The following is an 18,257-nucleotide window of genomic DNA, read 5'->3' as shown; positions in this document are numbered from 1 at the left end:
GAAAAATAAATACAATATAACTAATGAAAATATTTCTCTTATTTAATTTATTGATAATGAATAAATTTTTTTGAATAAAGATATTGTAGACACATAATTTTAAATTAAAGAAATGCATATGTATTTTTTTTTTTTTTTTGTTGTAGCTACTAAATATAGAGTACTAATTATACCAACTTTGATTGGGATGGGGTTCGAACCTAAGACCTTTCTTATTGAAATCAATGAGTAAGTTAACGGTGAACTAACAAAAATTAACGGAAAAGATAATATTTAACGGAAAATTTAACGGATAATCATATTCATTAAGGATAAATTAGGAAATCTTAAGGAAAAATTAAAATCTGATCAATCTGAGACATTCATTTGATTAAAAAATTTGACCGCCATTTTTTTTACCCATTATAGACCTAACTCTCTTGGGCTCTTATTAGTATAGTAGATATATATATATAGTAGATAGATAGTATATATAATTACACATTATAATCTAAATATATAATTACACATTATAAATTAAAAATTATAACGTAATTTTAGAAAAATAAATATATAATAAATATAGAATAACACAAAATACGGAACGTTATGCTGTGGAATCGTGCCTACCTTGCAAGGTGGGTACGGTTTCATAATTTCTATACTGTAGATTCATAATTTCTATACTGTAGATTCATAAAATCTATACTTTAGATTCATAATTTCTAAACCGTAGATTCATAATTTAAATACAATAGATTCAGAATTTCTATACAGTAGATTCATAATTTCTATACTGCATATTCATAATATCTGTACTGTAGATTCATAATTTCTAAACTATATAGTTATCAAATTATGAACATATAGTTCTGTGATTTGTGAAAACAGAGTTCAACAATTGGGAATATGAACATCGAAAATTATGAACATATAGCTCTATAATTATGAACATATATTTATAAAATTATGAACATATAGCTCTATAATTATGAATTTACAGTATAAAAATTATAAATTTACAATATAGAAATTATGAATATGGAACCGTACCCACCTTCCACCTTGCAAGGTGGGCACGTTTTCACAGCATCAGGGACGGAGCCAGAAATTCGGTTGAGGGGGGGCGAAACAGTACAGGCGAATTCAGAAAAAAATTTCAGTAAAGGCGAAACATTAAAACAAAAGAGATAATTTAAAAATAAATAAATAAATTACCTAAGAAAATATAGTTGTAAATATTGTTGGATATGGACGAAAAATAAAACACATCGAAACTTTATAAAAATATTCATAGCAAAATATGAAACATAATTAATTTGATAAATAATTTGAATAGAAAACACATTATAAATTACACATCTTATTATTAATATAAAAGAATGTTATATATGTGTGTGTGTGTGTGTGTGTGTGTGTGTGTGTGTGTGTGTGTGTGTGTGTGTGTGTTAAATATTAAAAAAGAAGTCAGAAGTCATAGGGGAATGAGTAAGAAGAATTGTAAAACTATGTTGATGCGAAGATTTGAACCCTTGACCCTACTATTTTCAAATATGTACTTTACCACCTAATTTAACTCACTTCTTGTTAACATTTTATAGTTTTTTTTATACTAATAATAAAACATGTACTATATATACATACAAAGACTATATATGGAGTGGGGATGGTAGTGGGGTGGGGGTGGGGTGACGGGGCAGCTGCCCCCTACCCCTTTGGCTCCGTCCCTGCACAGCATAATTTGCCCACAAAATACCATTGCAGGGGATCGGATAGTCCGGAGACTGAGGATTGGGCGGCTATGTTTAAGGGGCTTCATGGTACATGGGATAGGGGTTTAATTTTTATTATATTGTGCATGCATGTGGTGTTAGAATGTGATTTCAATTCATTGTCCACTGTCAAATATGTTCTCAGCGGTGAGTTGCCCCAACGATCTTTTTGGTACATTTTGAATGCTTACAAACTTGTGATTATGCATGTATAACAAGATTGTTGATGGTTTCAGTAATTCTTAAACACATAAATTTTATTAACATTTACAACCCTTATTTATCAAACTAACATTTAAAAAAAAAAAAAAAAACGCGGTGACAATTTGTTTTTTTTTTTTTTCATCTAGGTCAAATTTTAAAGTGTGTGATTTTTCTTCTTAAGGTGCGTGATTATTGTGCTTAAGAAGTGTGATTTCTATGCTTAAGCTAGTTGTTGGAACTTAAGTGCGTCGCCGCGTCGATCTAAAACTTTAGGTGCGTGTGGTTTTCCTTCTTAAGGTGCGTCAGTTCTTCAGTTGAGAACTTAAGGTACGTTTTTGAAGAAACTTAAAGTACGTCGATTTAAAGTTTTAGGTGCGTTGTTTTACGTATTAAGGTGCGTGATTTGCCTTCTTAAGGTGTGTGGTTTGTGTGCTTAAGATACGTCAGTTGTTGAAAACTTAAGTCCCTCGGTCTAAAGCTTTAGGTGTGTGGTTTTACTTCTTTAGGTACGTGGTTTCCTTCTTAAGTTGCGTGATTTGTATGCTTAAGGTGCGTGATTTTCCTTCTTAATGTGCGTTGTTTTCCTTCAAAAGGTAAGAAGGAAGGGTGAAAGAAAGTAACACCAGAAAAAGTACAAAATTGAGTATAGAATTGAGTACATGATTGAATACAAGATTAAGTACTAGTACAGAAATTGCCTTCTCTTGATAGTTTTCTTTCTTAAGGTGCGTTGTTTTCCTTTTAAGGTGCGTCGGTCTAAAGATTTATTAGGTGCGTGATTTTTCTACTTTAGGTGCATGATTTTCGTTCTTAAGGTGCTTTGTTTTCCTTCTTAAGGTGCGTTGTTTTACGTATAAATTCAAATATGATGTCCTAATATACATTAGGTGTAATATGTTGTTGTAATTTCTTTCTAATCTGCTGTTGTTATACGTGTTTTTTTTTTTAATTTTCATTGATTTGAGCCGTTGATCTACATTTGATCAACGGCTCAAATCTAACCGCATCTTTGCAACTGAACAAATTTTCGCACTAAAATTCATCCATACATACATATATATATATATATATATATATATATATATATATATATATATATATATATAAAGCCGGTGTAGTAAAAATTATTTTTGATATTATAATATAAAAATGATTCTCGAATACTTGAGATTTGAGAATAGCTAATATAAGGAGATCCCTAGAAATGATTATTCTCTGCAAAGGGACTAGCTCATCCTCAAAAATGCTATTTTCAAGATTAAGAGGTCAAGGCAAACAATGATAAAGGTATATTGTCGAGGAATCGTAAGTTGATTTCAATTTCTTATATATGCGACCTTTCAAATTTGTGAAACGCCATATTTAATTAAACTGGATGGGTTTGATGGGTTCATTTGAAACTACATAATTTTCTTTACAAATTAAATATGAAAAGCAATAAAATAAAAGAGTTAATTACTGGTCCCTTGACTATAGCAAAATTATCAATTTGGTCCTTGATTAATTTTTTGACCAATTAAGTCCCTCAACTTTAAAAATCTTAACCAATTTGGTTCTCCGTTAGTTTTGCCGTTAGACATCCGTTAACTCGAGACTAAATTGATAATTTTGTTATAGTCAAGGGACCATTTCGGTCATCACATGTACCATTTTCTCTGAAAAGTTAATTACTAAAATGGTTCACTGACTATAGCGAAATTATCGATTTGGTCTCGAGTTAACGGATGTCTACCTTCTAATAGGCCTAAGTTGATCATTCTGGAAAACTTTACTGTGGACCATGGTCCATAAAGTAAGTATCATTTTTCATTTTTTACATTCACTAGTTTCATTATACCAATACCAAAGTATCATTTTAATTCTACTATAGTTTCATTTGACAATATACATTATTAAATGAACTCTATTTTGTTGTTTCATTTTTCACACAGTAGTTTAATTATAATAATGCTAAAGTATTGTTTTAATTACACTCCACGTTCATTTGACAATATATGTTATTGTATGGTTCTTGATTTTAGTTTCATTTTCTACACACACTAGTTTCATTTTAACAACATTAAAGTATCATTTTAATTATACTACAGTTTCATTTGACAATACGTCTTTGAATAAACTCTGGTTTTTAATTTCATTTTTCACACACACTAGTTTCATTTGAGCAACACTAAAGTATCATTTTAATTATAATACAATTTCATTTGACAACCATGGTCCACATAGCACTATGGACCATGGTCCACTATATAACTACCGGATCATTCATTCTTGGGCTTCCTTGATCTAGTTACTTTTTTGGACCGATCGGTGTGGCCCAAGCCCAATATACCTTTCATGGCAAATTATTCTGTAGATCTTGGTCCACCTTGTAAGGTGAACCTGAGTCTAAAAATACACAATTTATATACTGAATGATCACAATTTATATACTGAACGTTCATAATTTTATATACTAAATGTTCACAATTTAGATACTAAATGTTTACAATTTATATACTTAATTTTCACAATTTACATATTGAATATTCACAATTTTATGTAAATTGTGAACATCCAATATATAAATAGTGTATTTGGATTCAGTCCACCTTGCAACGTGGACCTGAGTCAATGGCATAACTGTTGACCATCCATCACACTTTGTATGTCAATTTTCTATCATGCCATCATACCGCAACAAACTAAATATTATTTATAATTAAATCCATTACGATATTAACTTTCTTGGTATATAAGATCATTACATTTCAATTTTCATCAACATAGAAATTTTTCAAAAATATGAGAATGATAAGATCAATATAAATCTGAAAATCAATAATATAATTATAATGCTTTAATACATAATATTTATTAGAAAAAATAGTCAAATAAACCTTCAAACTAGTAGAAATCATGCAATTGAGCCTTGAACAAAAAAAAAAAAAAAAATATTTCAATTAGATTCTTGAACTTATAAAAAAGTGCAATTAGCAGTTTTAGTAGGTTAGTTACTGTCAAGTAACATGTTGACTAGATATGCCACATTGCCATGTGCCTATTTCTAAAAATACGCATTTTAGTGCCAATTCACCTAAAAGTTACATAACATGTCTAGTTATCAAGTTACTCAATAGTAACTTGTTAAAAGTGCTAATTGAACTTTTTTACAGTTGAATTGTCTAATTATACTTTATTTACAAATTTAAAAGTTTAATTGAATTTTTTTTAATTCAATGATTTAATTGCAATATTGCTACTAGTTTCAACATTGATTTGGTAGTTTCTTAATTAGAATTAAAATACAAGTCAAATATTAAAATTCGAATTTAACATGGTAACATTGTTTTTTAAGCAATCTTGTAGTGAAATCAACTTAAAATGTCATTATTAAATTTAAAATAACATACCTAGGCTCTGTTTGACCGAGCTTATTTAGGAGCTTATAGCTTATTTTAAGCTACTAATAAGCTATAAGCTCAGTTTGATAATGTTCCAAAATAAGCTTCTAGCTTAAAATAAGAGCTTATTTTGAAACGTTACCTTAAGTAATGTTTCAAAATAAGCCCCTAGCTTTCTAACTTTTTTTTCCATCTTTATCCTTATTATTTTAAAGAAATGACATAATTTACCCTTCCCAATTAAAATCCTTTTCTCTTTTTCTTTATTCGCAATTTTCACCGCAAATATTATTATTATTATTATTATTATTATTATTATTATTATTATTATTACTATTACTATTATTATTATTATTATTATTATTATGAGATTTGCAACAATATTGTTACTTCATTATGAGATGCTAGATCATGATTATGCTAATAGTTTTATTTCAAAATGTTAATTTTTTTTTTTAAAGACAATATGTTAAATTTTAATATGTAAACAAACTAATTTAAATTTTATGAAGATGTCCTTTTTAGTCTTTTTACATTTATCAGCTTATCAAAAAGTTAATTTCACCATACACTTTCAATCATAACAGCTAGCTTAACATCTCTTCAGTTTTCAGCTCTAAGCTTATAGCTTTTCAGCTTTCAGCTCCGAGCTTATAGCTTTTCAGCTTTCAGCTCCTTTTTAGCTTTCAGCTCCTAGCTTATAGCTTTTCAGCTAGGTTTGCCAAACAGAGCCATAATGAAATTATGAATTGCCGGTACTATTAAGTTATGTTATTTGTTTTCAAAAAAAAAAAAAAAAGTTATGTTATTTACTTCCCCCATAAGGTTAATCCCTGGTACCCCAAGGGCCCAACAGAGCATTTGAGAGGATGTAAATTGTGGTCGCTCAATGACTCAACAGGCAGGGCTAAATGCCGGTGCGTGCACAAGAGATCTGTCTACTTTGGACATAATCTTCACACTGCCGCCACCAAAATTTGAACTTTGATCTCTTCTGATCTCCTAAATACTGTCTACTGATCCAAAGCTAAATCCCAACGCGCAGTTATGTTATTTACTTTAATGGATTAAACTATGTTTCCGCTAATATGTGAGGATTGAAATTGTTGAAATTCTTTCCTTGCAATGATTACATTTAATATGATTTCTCTTTGTCACAACAAATTATTAGTCAACCAATTGTCAATCACACAATAATAATAATAATAATAATAATAATAATAATAATAATAATAATAATAATAATAATAATAGTGCAGTGGGATATGATATGCAACTATGGCGGCAATTGTACTTTGAAAAGGGTGTGTGGTAGGAGAAAGTGGATGCTATATCAAGATAAAACATGGTGCTCTTATATTTGGCTTCCAATGTCTGCTTTTGAGTCCTCAGGCACAATCATTCACTACAGACAAATATTCCTACTAGATTTCAAGATATGGTGTAGGTTTGTTTTGTTTGATTAACCATTGGTATTTAATTTTAAGCGATTTTTTTGAAGAAAAAAAAAGTTTATTTTTAAAAAAAAAAAAAAGTCAAGTAATTAAGTTGATATTTGATTTTTTTTTATTTAAATAAGAAATAATAATTTTAAATAATCCGCTTATCTAAAACATTATATGTGTGAATTTAGATTTTATTTCTTATTTGTTGTACATATATATATATATATATATATATATATATATATATATATGTGTGTGTGTGTGTGTGTGTGTGTGTGTGTGTGTGTGTGTGAGAGATAAGATGCCACAACCTCCATAAATGCAGACATGTGGATAGATCTGGATCACTGGATGAGCTTAGATCAACAACCAAAAATCAATGAAAATAGGAAGAAAAAAAATGTAGTGGTATATTTGTAATTTTTTACACTAAGTATATTTTTGTGGTGCACTAAGTTGTGGTCTATGGTGTACTAAGTGTTGGTCTATTGTGTACACGAGAATGCGTGATAGTGCATTGGACTCAAAGCACTATCAAGCAAATGCACCACCAAGCTTATCTAAATGCACGAGCATATCATTGAAATTACTAAAATTGTCATAACATTTTTTCCCTTTTTATTTGATTTCTAGCCGATGATACGAGCTCATCTAACGGTCCACATATACACTTTAGGAGGCTTATGCACCAGAACTACCCCCCCCCCCCCCCCCCCCCCATCCCCCTCCACACACACACACACATAAGGGATAGTTCAAGTGAGAATAGACTCTCATGTAACAAGTGAAGATTGAAATGATTTATCTATTGGATAGATCAATGATTGATGGTTGCTGAAAAATAAAGGAAAAATGAACGATGTCATTTGTATAAATATTACAAACTTAAAATTTTGTCATAATTATAAAAATTGATCCTATGCTATTTTTACTAAAACCTCCCATCATTATCAAAGCTTGATTGGTTACCTTCAAGCAAACCCTTAGTCGCAAAATAAGTGGACCATAAACGTGACATATATTGCCCCTCCTTAATAGAAAAAGAGAGAAACATTATTGTTGGCGGAAAAAGAACAAACAAAGAAATAAAAGAACGTGGTCTTTTTACAAGGAAAACGGCGAGTAACTACATTTACATTACTAATAATTCAGTGGAAGGACAATACATAACACGTTTTTAAAATTGATGGATAACATTTACACCACTGATAATTCATAGATGACATTAATAATTGATATATTTGTGAGGAGCATAAATTACAATTTTCCCATCACGTGAAATGGTGTTTAATTTGTCAAAACTGCAATGATATATTTGGGTTCCTATCTCTTTCCTTTTTCTACTTCGTTTTGTTTTTGATAATTGTTATCCGCCATTTTGTGGGGAATACAATAATACCCGTCGTTATATCATAGACCGCGGTGCATGTGCACCGCGGTCAAAAACGACGCCGTTTCTTTAAGTAAAGAAACGGCCCGTCGTTATAGTTAATGGAGTCCGCTTGTTTGGTGTATTAAACACCAACTGACATTACAGTATATATAAACTGACACTGCAGTTATATCAAAATGATACGGTAGTTATAATGAAATGAAACTGCAGTGTATATAAAATGAATCTGAATAACATTTCACATATTTGAGTGTATATTGTACAATGAAGCTGTAATTATATCAAAATGATCATATAGTTGTGTTTTAATGAAACTATAATTTATATAAAATAAAATTAAATAACATTTTCACATATTTGAGTCTATAAATATCGAATGGAACTATAGTTATATCGAAATGAAACTGTAGTTGTGTTGAACTGAAACTGCAATGTATACAAAATGACATTGAATAACAGGGTTACTTGTTACGAAAGGGTGCGAAACGGCGGAAAAAAAAACACCGTTTCTTTTCATTTAACAAAAGGACGCGTGGTGCATGATTGATCATGCACCGCGGTGCATGATATAATTTGCCCAATAATACATTATTCAATCATTATTGCATGGACCATGATTCACACAGCTGTGTGGATCACGATTCAAAAATATATTAATTATTAAGTACATTATTCTTACTCATTAGTAACAATTAAACAATTTATCCATGATTGATACTATACATTTTTTCATAAATAACTACTCAACCCTAAATAGGGCCGGATTTTTGGCTGTGCAAAATGCCCAAGAGCATAAAACCTCAATTTTTAGAGGACTCAATATTTATTTTTGACCTAGTTACATAAGAAATATAAAATAAAAAAAAATCTGCAATTAATCCTGAAACTCATCAGTTTTTTTTTTTTTTCAAAATCACTTATCTCTCCGAATAATTAGAACCTAATTAATTGAGCATGCCGCATGGCAAAACTGTACTGTTTCTCTAACAGCACAGATGATGTCTCAAGCCTTGAATTTGCATAAATAACTTGAAACCGGCCTGTACAATTCGCTAGTTCACCACCTGAGAAAGTGTTTCTTCCCCCTAACAGATCATTCTACTTGCATTCCAAATGATAACGATAGCCCAACAGGTAACCACTAGTCAGGTAGTTCCAAGATGTTTTTTTTTTTTTTTTGAGAAAATTGTAATTTATGCCCCTCTAAAATATGTCAATTGTCAATGTCACTCCTAAATTATTAGTAGTGTAAATGTTGCCCCTCAATTTTTCCCACATACGGTACGGGAGGTGCAATATATGTACCATTTTGAAAATTGATGAGCAACATTTATACCACTAAAATTTCAAGAGTGACATTGATAATTGGCATATTATGAAGATGCATAAACTACAATTTTCTCCCTTAAAAAAAAGAAAAAAAAAATTCTGTTTGTTTGGATTTTGGAGATAGTTGGTTAGTAGGATTTTTATAGTTTGATTTTAAAGATTGCACTTATACTTTTGGTAGGGCCCAATAGCGGAGCCACAATGGGGGCAACTGCCCCTACTTCGGGGTGTTAGCGAACTGAGCTTTCGGTAAATTACTCATGTTCGTGTTCGGTAAGCGTTCATTTATGTTTGTTTATTAAAGTAAATGAACATTAAGAAACAAAATTTAGAGCCCGGTTAATAAACGAACAGAGCCTGAACAGTTGTAAGCTCGTTTGCTAAGAAACCGTGAACAAGCTCGTTTGTGTTCGTTTAATATTTGTTTGTATTCTCTTTGTAGTGTTGCTACTTTTTTTTTTTTTTTGAAAGTTACTGGCTCTATTACATTGTAGTATCTGTTCATATACTTTCTCAACCTACTGAAACACAAAGAACCAATAACGCCTCCACTGAGGCTTGAACTCATAATCTTCCAAATGGAAGTCCAACCCGGATACCATTAGACCACATAGTCCTGGTGTAGTTTTGCTACTTGATTGGTTATTATTCGTGAACATAGATCATTTCTTGTTCACGAATGAATTGTGATCATGAACATGTTCAATGTTTGGTTATTAAGCATTCATGAACGTGAACGAACATGTTCGCAAACATTAATGAACATGTTCGTGAACATGTTGTTAACATAAACATGTTCGTGAACATGTTGTTAACATAAACATGTTCGTGAACGTGTTCGTTAATGTTAACGAACACGTTCGTGAACGTTAACAAACACTAATGAACGCTTAACAAACAAACATGAACATGATTTTCAAAACCCTTAACAAACTAACACGAACACGAACATTCCAAAAACCTTAACAAATGAACACGAACAACCTCCGTCCATCCGTTTATGTCCGGTTCGTTAATAGCCCTACTCCTACTCCCCCACCCCGTCTCATTTATATATATTTTATATATGTATAGGTTCCTAGTTAACTTATAAATACTAAATTTAATCATCATCATCATGAGAAGGATACAAATACATAGAAGGATTGTTTACTCTATGCATAGTCTCATATTATGGATATATATTTCTCTTGTTACTTAAAGAAAAAAAAAAAAAAAAAAAAGAGAGAGAGAGAGAGAGAAAAAGAAAAAAGAAAAGAAAAAAGAGAAGGCTAGAAATTCTTTGTATTACTAAATTCATGTTGATGTGTTATTCCTTAAATATCATAGACAAAAACTATGGCAAATTTTAAAGGTTTATTTAATGCACTTTAATGAAAACATGTTATCATTTTTCAACAAGATTGAGTCATACAAATAATTTCTACCCTTTGTTTATGATTTATAACTATCATCTCAAAAAACATAATGGCAAATCAATTTTCATTAATAATTCATACATATATTGTTGAGCATATAATATACAAACACAAATGAGTAATCTAACGGCGTGGGAATTCTCCGTCCTCAGATAATCCCCGTAGGGATGGGGATGGGGAATTTTTCCTTTCCCCAACGGGGATGGGGGCGGAGACGGGGAATAGGGAAGAAAGTCGGGGGCGGGGATGGGGGTATGTCCCCCGCCCCGTTGACATCTCTACCACCAGATAAAAAAAGAGATTATGGTCCACGTGTTGCTTGGAGCCCATAAAAAAAGTAATCGACCCATACACGTGAGGGGCGTGTTGAGTATATAATATATAAACATAAATGTGTAATCCAACTATCAGCTTAGCCTTAGTTGAGAACTTAAGATGAAGCACATGCTTCAATACACACACACGCACATACAAGTCCTTAGGAAATAAATAAGAACCAATCTCAGCTTTACATCTAATGAACCAGATCAAATTTTTTATTAAAAAAATGCAGTGACATTTTCATAATTATCACCAACTTTGCTATGCAAACTTGAACAATAAAATCTGCAATTCTCAAACTTTTCCAGGTTTGCACATTTAATATTAACATTTTGTATATTTAGTAATAAAATATTGCACTTGCAAAAAAGCGAAAGTACATTGCACTTAAGGTTTTGATTTTAGAGTTTATGACTGAGTTTTTAGGTTTATTTGGTTGAGTAGTGGTTCATTTTTTACTGCTTAAGATCTTGCATTTAAGGTTTATATTTAAAATTTAGCTTTTTCGTTGATTTTATAAAATTTACCATATTTGAATATTTTTTTTGAAAGTACCATATTTGAATATTTAGTTATTAAAAATTGCATATTTAAGTATTCAATTTTGCATACTTATAAAGTTGATGATAATTACAAAAATATCACTGTATTTTTTTAAAATTTGATTAGATCTATCGAATTTTTATAAATGTCAAGTTGAGATTGGCTCTTATTCACTCTTATTATGGTACTGTTCTCATAGAATCCTTAACATATATATATATATATACACACACACATGAAACAAAGCGCTGAGTTGGAGGCCAACACAACAAACCATATTGTGAACTGATTGAAATGATTTTAGTGTTGAAAACAAAGAACAGTGATCCAATAATTATATTCTATCTTCCATTATAATGCCTTTTGATGTACTCATGGATTTCACTTTAATTTCTAATTTTCTATGTACTGTAAAGCCTGCGTAAATGATACATTGATTCCATTTCCTTGAAGGAGAATATGCAAATGAATATTCCTACTAATTTCATTTAAAAAAAAAATTAAAACTAAATATTACCAAAAATAAAAAATAAAAAATTGTAAATAGTTTGAACTAGTCAAACTTTATTAACTTATGAACCAAATACATCAAATGAGATGGAAGAAAATATTACTCTATTCTTATACAGTATTTATACATTGTTTATCTTAATTATTAATGGGCTGTTTGGTTCACGGAATAGGCGTAAAATGGCATAACATTTCCAGTAATAGGCATATTCCTCTGTTTGGTAACCACTTGTATTTCCAGGAACATTGTTCTCGGGAATGACCTATTCTCCTTGCAAGGGGAATAGAGATTCATGCCCCCCCCCCCCCCCCCCCCCCCACCCCTGGTATTAAGCTATTCCTGAGTTCTCAAGAAAAGTCTAAAATTTCTATTTCCTATTTTACTCCCAATTAAATTTATTTCCTATTTCACCACCGCCGCCGCCGCCAAACCCACCCCACCACTGCCACCGCCGCCGCTGCCACCACCACCACCCCACCACCTCTACCGCCATCAGCAACACCACCCCAGCACCGCTACCGCCACTAACACCACTGCCAATAAGGGTATTTATGTCTATTAAAACATATTTCATTTCTATTCCTTAATCAACCAAACACTGTAATATAATTCCTAAAGTCTAGTCCTTCCGCAAACCAAACAATAGAATACAATTATTATATTTATTATTATATTTATTATTATTATTATTATTATATTTATTATTATAATAATAATAATTATTATTATTATTATTATCATTATCATTATTATTATTATTATTATTATTATTATTATTATTCAAATAGTATTTGCTAGCTTTCAGAATATGAAAAAAATGTAAATATTTTATAATACTTTTGCAATAATTATGTACTTTTTTCATTTTAATAATAAGATTAGTATTGATTATATTTTGAGAGTAATATAAGGTATAATTGTAGGGGCATAGATAAAATAGTAGTCAATTACAAATATGTTGATATGCACAAATTGTATTATAGACATATGTTTTTCAAAAAAAGTATTATAGACATATGTTCACCTTGCATTGTGGACGCTGATTCAAAACGACATTGTTTTTTTAGCTTAGTGAAACCCTTTTTTTTCTTTTCTTTTCTTTTCCTTCCATTTAATTTGGTCAACATTCACCTTTATAGTAGGTACCAATTTTTACACGTGCATTGCACAACTTATTTAATGTCAATGTTTGTATTTAAATAAATAATTCAAAGTATATCAATACAAGTTAGATTATATAGGAGAACTTCATTATAATTAGCATTAAAATTAATGTTTTCACTTTTCTAAAAAAAAATATCTAAATACTTATGGCCCGTTTGGTTCACGGAATAGGCCGGGAATGGCATAGCATTCCCAGTAATAGGCCGGGAATAGCATAGCATTCCCAGGCCTATTCCGTTGTTTGGTAACCATTTCTATTACCCGGAATAATATTCCTGGTAATAGCCTATTACCTCAAATAAGGTAATAGCTATTACTAGGGCCCCCCCTGGTATTAGCTTATTATTGAACGCTCAGGAATAGATTTTAGAATCTATTTCCTTTTTTACCCCTTTCTTTAACCTAATTTTTTTATCACATATATAAATTTATCTTATTTCACCACCGTCGTCGCCACCACCACCATCACCGCCACCGCCACCGCCACCACCACCATCACCGCCGCTGCCGCCGCCACCACCACCATCGCCGCCGCCGCCACCACCACCACTATCGCCACAACCGTCACCGCCACCACTACCACCGCCACCCCCACCACTGCCACCGCCGCCACCACCACTACCACCACCGCCACCGCCACCACCATCGCCGCCGTCGCCGCCACCACCAGAACCACCACCCAGCAGCACCACCGCCACCACCACCACCACCGCCACAACCGTCGCTGCCCCCACCACCACTGCCACAACAGTCACCGTCAACACCACCACTGTCGCCCCCACCACTGCAACCGCCACCACCACCACTACCACCCCAGCACCACCACCAACACCGCCACCACCACCACCGCCACCAGAACCACCACCCAGTAGCACCACCGCCACAACCGTCGCTGCCCCCACCACCACTGCCACAACCGTCAACACCACCACCGTCACCCCCACCACTGCAACCGCTACCACCACCACTACCACCCCAGCACCACCACCAACACCGTCACCAACACCGCCAGCATCACATATTTTTATAAAGGTATTTATGTCTTTTAAAACATATTTCATTTCTATTCCTTAAATCAACCAAACACTGTAATATAATTCCTAAAGTCTATTCCTTCCGCGAACCAAACAATATAATACAATTCTTATTCTATTCCTTGCCTATTCCATTCCTTATGGAATAGCATTCCTATTACCTCAAAATTCATTCCGTGAACCAAACCGTTTGTTAATGTAGTTGATATGGTATTAGGTGGTAGATAGTTACTATGTACTTTTGGTTGGAATTTTCTAAATTTTACTAATTCGCTTTTGGATAGGTTTGTCATTATCTACGTCTTCATTGTTTATCTGCTTCTTTTTGTTAGTAGTGTTTTATGTACAATTAGGTTACTATTGCTAATATGCAAAAAGAATCGATTTGAATCTAAAATAGGTCAACATTATTATTGTTATTTTTGAACGATTGTTATTTCAGTTTCATAATTATATTAGATTTAAAGGTGCTAGCTTTGTTTAGTTGCAAACATGAATAACGTTAGGAGAATGAGTATGCATTACTTGCACAAATTAAATGCTGAAAATATACCAAAAGAAGTAATAGAGAAGGGGCAGAATCATATCATCAGCGTATCTCTTTTACTTATATCCAGAAAATGGCTAAGTTAAAGGGAGCCAATGATGCACACTACCTTCAATCTGATTCGCCCAAAAAAAAAAAAAAAAAAAAAAAAAAAAAACACTTGAAGGCTCAACAAATTCCTCAACAAGGAATGAATCTTAAAATCTGGTTGGTATGGAGCTACAATGTACTAAGGCCCTATTTGGTAAAATAGTTAACCTATCAGCCAATTTTGACTTATTTGACCACTATTAGATGTTTGACTTTGTTAAACAATCAATATGAGTGTTTAATTAATTAACTTTTTGTAACAACTTATTGTTCCAAAATGCTAAAATTCAAAAAGATGTTCAAAGTAGCTTTTTCGATTAGTTTTTTTGATAAAGTCATTTTGTATGTAATCAGCTAACAGTTAATAGCTAATTTACCAAACACTTTTCTACAATCAACTAAAATCAACTAGTCAAATCCACTAACCCAATCAGCTAACAGCTATTTACCAAACACCCCCTAAACCTTTTGCATTTGACGGAACAGAGGGGATTAAATCATAAGCATTATTTATTAACTAGTTCTTTTACGCGCTTTGCGCGAATGAAATAATGCCCAATGATTATTTTTAAATAAGTATTTCAAAGTATATCAATGCAATATTATATCGGAGATGTTCATGCATAGGTAAATAAATATTCAATTTATTTATATAAATCGGTAATTAAAAGTATATAAATGTAAGATAATATATGAGAGATTGATTTTATTGTCACTAAAATAAATGTTTGCAACTTTGTAATAACGATAATCTAAATACTTAGTCTAAAAACGATAGTCTAAATAAATACTACTTTTGGTTTAAATTTTTCTAATTCTTCTTAATTCTCTTTTGGGTAGCATTGTTATTGTCTTCATCTTCAGTACATGTCCTCTTTTTTTAATTGGTAGTGTGTCATGTGCAATTGGGTTACTGGTGGTAGCATAGATAGATTCATCGTGCAATGAGATTATGGTGTAGGAAGCTTTAGATTTGCCTTGTTGTGTATATGATGGGATCTTAGTTGTACTATTAACTATTTATCTCAAGCACCTATTGAATATTGATATTTAATAGTGGTAGTTTTTCTCTACATGTTACATGCGTTGTGATATGTGTGTCGTAGGTTATCATGTGAAAGTATTGAACAAAATATTAATATTTATTATATTTGTATAAAATACTTGGTAAATAAATATATATAACATATTTTGTATTATAACTTTGATATTTAATTACAAGATAAGGTAAAAAGAAGACAATGGACAATGTAGTGAATATAATAAATTAATAAATTTGAAGGTAATGAATCTTTGAATTGTAGAAAATAAAGATAATATAAATAATGAAATTATATCTCTTTTTAATTTTTTTTATAATGAATAATTTTTTTTAAATAAAGGCATTATAGACATCTAATTCTAAAATAATTAAATGCATATGTATTATTTTTTGTTGTAGCTACTACTTTATTTAATTTAATAAGAGTAATAAAGTGGTTTACATACTTTTCATCAACAATAATGAAATCATTGATTTTTTTTTTTAATTTACATTCGTTGTTGAGACAAATTGTTTTGAGAGTTTGTCAATGACAATTGTTACAATTCCTGTCAATAGAGGATGATAATAAATAATTCAAAATATATAGTTAGTATAGATATTGTTATAATGATATAGTAAAAATTAACTTACAAATTTCTTTAGAAGTTTTCATGCATTGGTAAAATTCTAATGTATAAACGTGTTTAATTGGAGCCAGTGCGATGTCAACAATATTGTCAATTCGTTAGAAAATGGTCCTACCGTTTTAGAGTCCAGGTGTAATTGTATTTATGATCAACAACTTTGTAATTAGGTCGCGCAGACAATGATGTAAGAATAATTTTGTCCGATAAAAAAAATAATACGGAGTAATATAATATTTATAAAGTAATGTACAATTGTACCATTATAAAAATACATACAAAAAATATTAATATCATAACAACCTAAATCATACCAATAATGCAAAAGTATAATTGAAATATTAAATTTTATTCTGATCTAAATAATCAAAAGAAGATTAATTAAACGGAAAAAAAAAAAAAAAAAAAAAAAAAAAAAAAAAAAAAAAAAAAACTTAAAATCATCTTTGATACTTAACTTTGAATGTTATGTATTTAGCCGGACTAATTATTTGAACAAAGTTTATGTTAAATTTTATATTATATATTTTTAAAAAATATATTTTAACATCTTCGTAGTATATGTTTAACAATTATGCCAACTCTAATTGGAATGGGGTTCGAACCTAAGACATTTCTTATAGAAATTAATGAGTAAGTTAAAAATAATAAATAGTTAACGGAATATTCCGTTACTAAAATTTATACTAACGGAATTTAGGTTATTTAAGGAAGAAAATAATATAATAGAGGGTAAATAAGGAAAATCATTAAAAATATTAAAATCAAAATAATATGAACCATTCATTTTAAGAAACAATACTACCGGCATTTTTTTTGTTCTAGTTAAGGGCCTAACATTATTGCTTCTTATTAGAATTGTAGATTGTAGATGTAGATGTAGATATTAAGCAGGAGCCGCCACCACTTATCGTGATGGAATCAGTTGAAGAGGCAAGCAATACGACCTAATTAAATAATATCTTAGCCTTGATCATAGTTATTGAAATGATGAAGTGAAGAACTATTGGCCAAAAGCCAATAAAGGACCAAGTCCAACCGCTGGAGGCCAGGGGATTGTTGGGCGGAGACCTGAAGAGTTAAGTCAGGCTAAGTCTAGCACCCTGTCTCTCAAAAATGTGTGGCGGTATAAAGAAATAAAGTCGCATCTTCACTTCGTGCTATAACTTTTGGTGTAGTAGTAAGTGTTAGGTGGGAGAATTGTTGTCATCAAAGGACCAAGTTGAGCACCCGGTGGCTAAGGGGATTGTTGGGCGGAGGCTTGAAAGGCTAAGTCCAGCACCCTACCTCTTAAAAATGTGTGACAATATAAAGAAATAAAGTTACACGTTCGCTATAAGCTATAGCTTTTAACGTAGTAGTAAGCACTTGATCCTAACAAGAACTTAATTTTATTTCATAATGCCATGGTGCATTTTAAGTATAGAAAGTTGCTTCCTATCTCCCATGTTAACATAGC

This window comes from Ipomoea nil, unplaced genomic scaffold, assembly GCF_001879475.1.
Source record: "Ipomoea nil cultivar Tokyo-kokei standard unplaced genomic scaffold, Asagao_1.1 scaffold0465, whole genome shotgun sequence".
Lineage (NCBI taxonomy): Eukaryota > Viridiplantae > Streptophyta > Magnoliopsida > Solanales > Convolvulaceae > Ipomoea > Ipomoea nil.
This window is presented reverse-complemented; position numbering follows the sequence as displayed.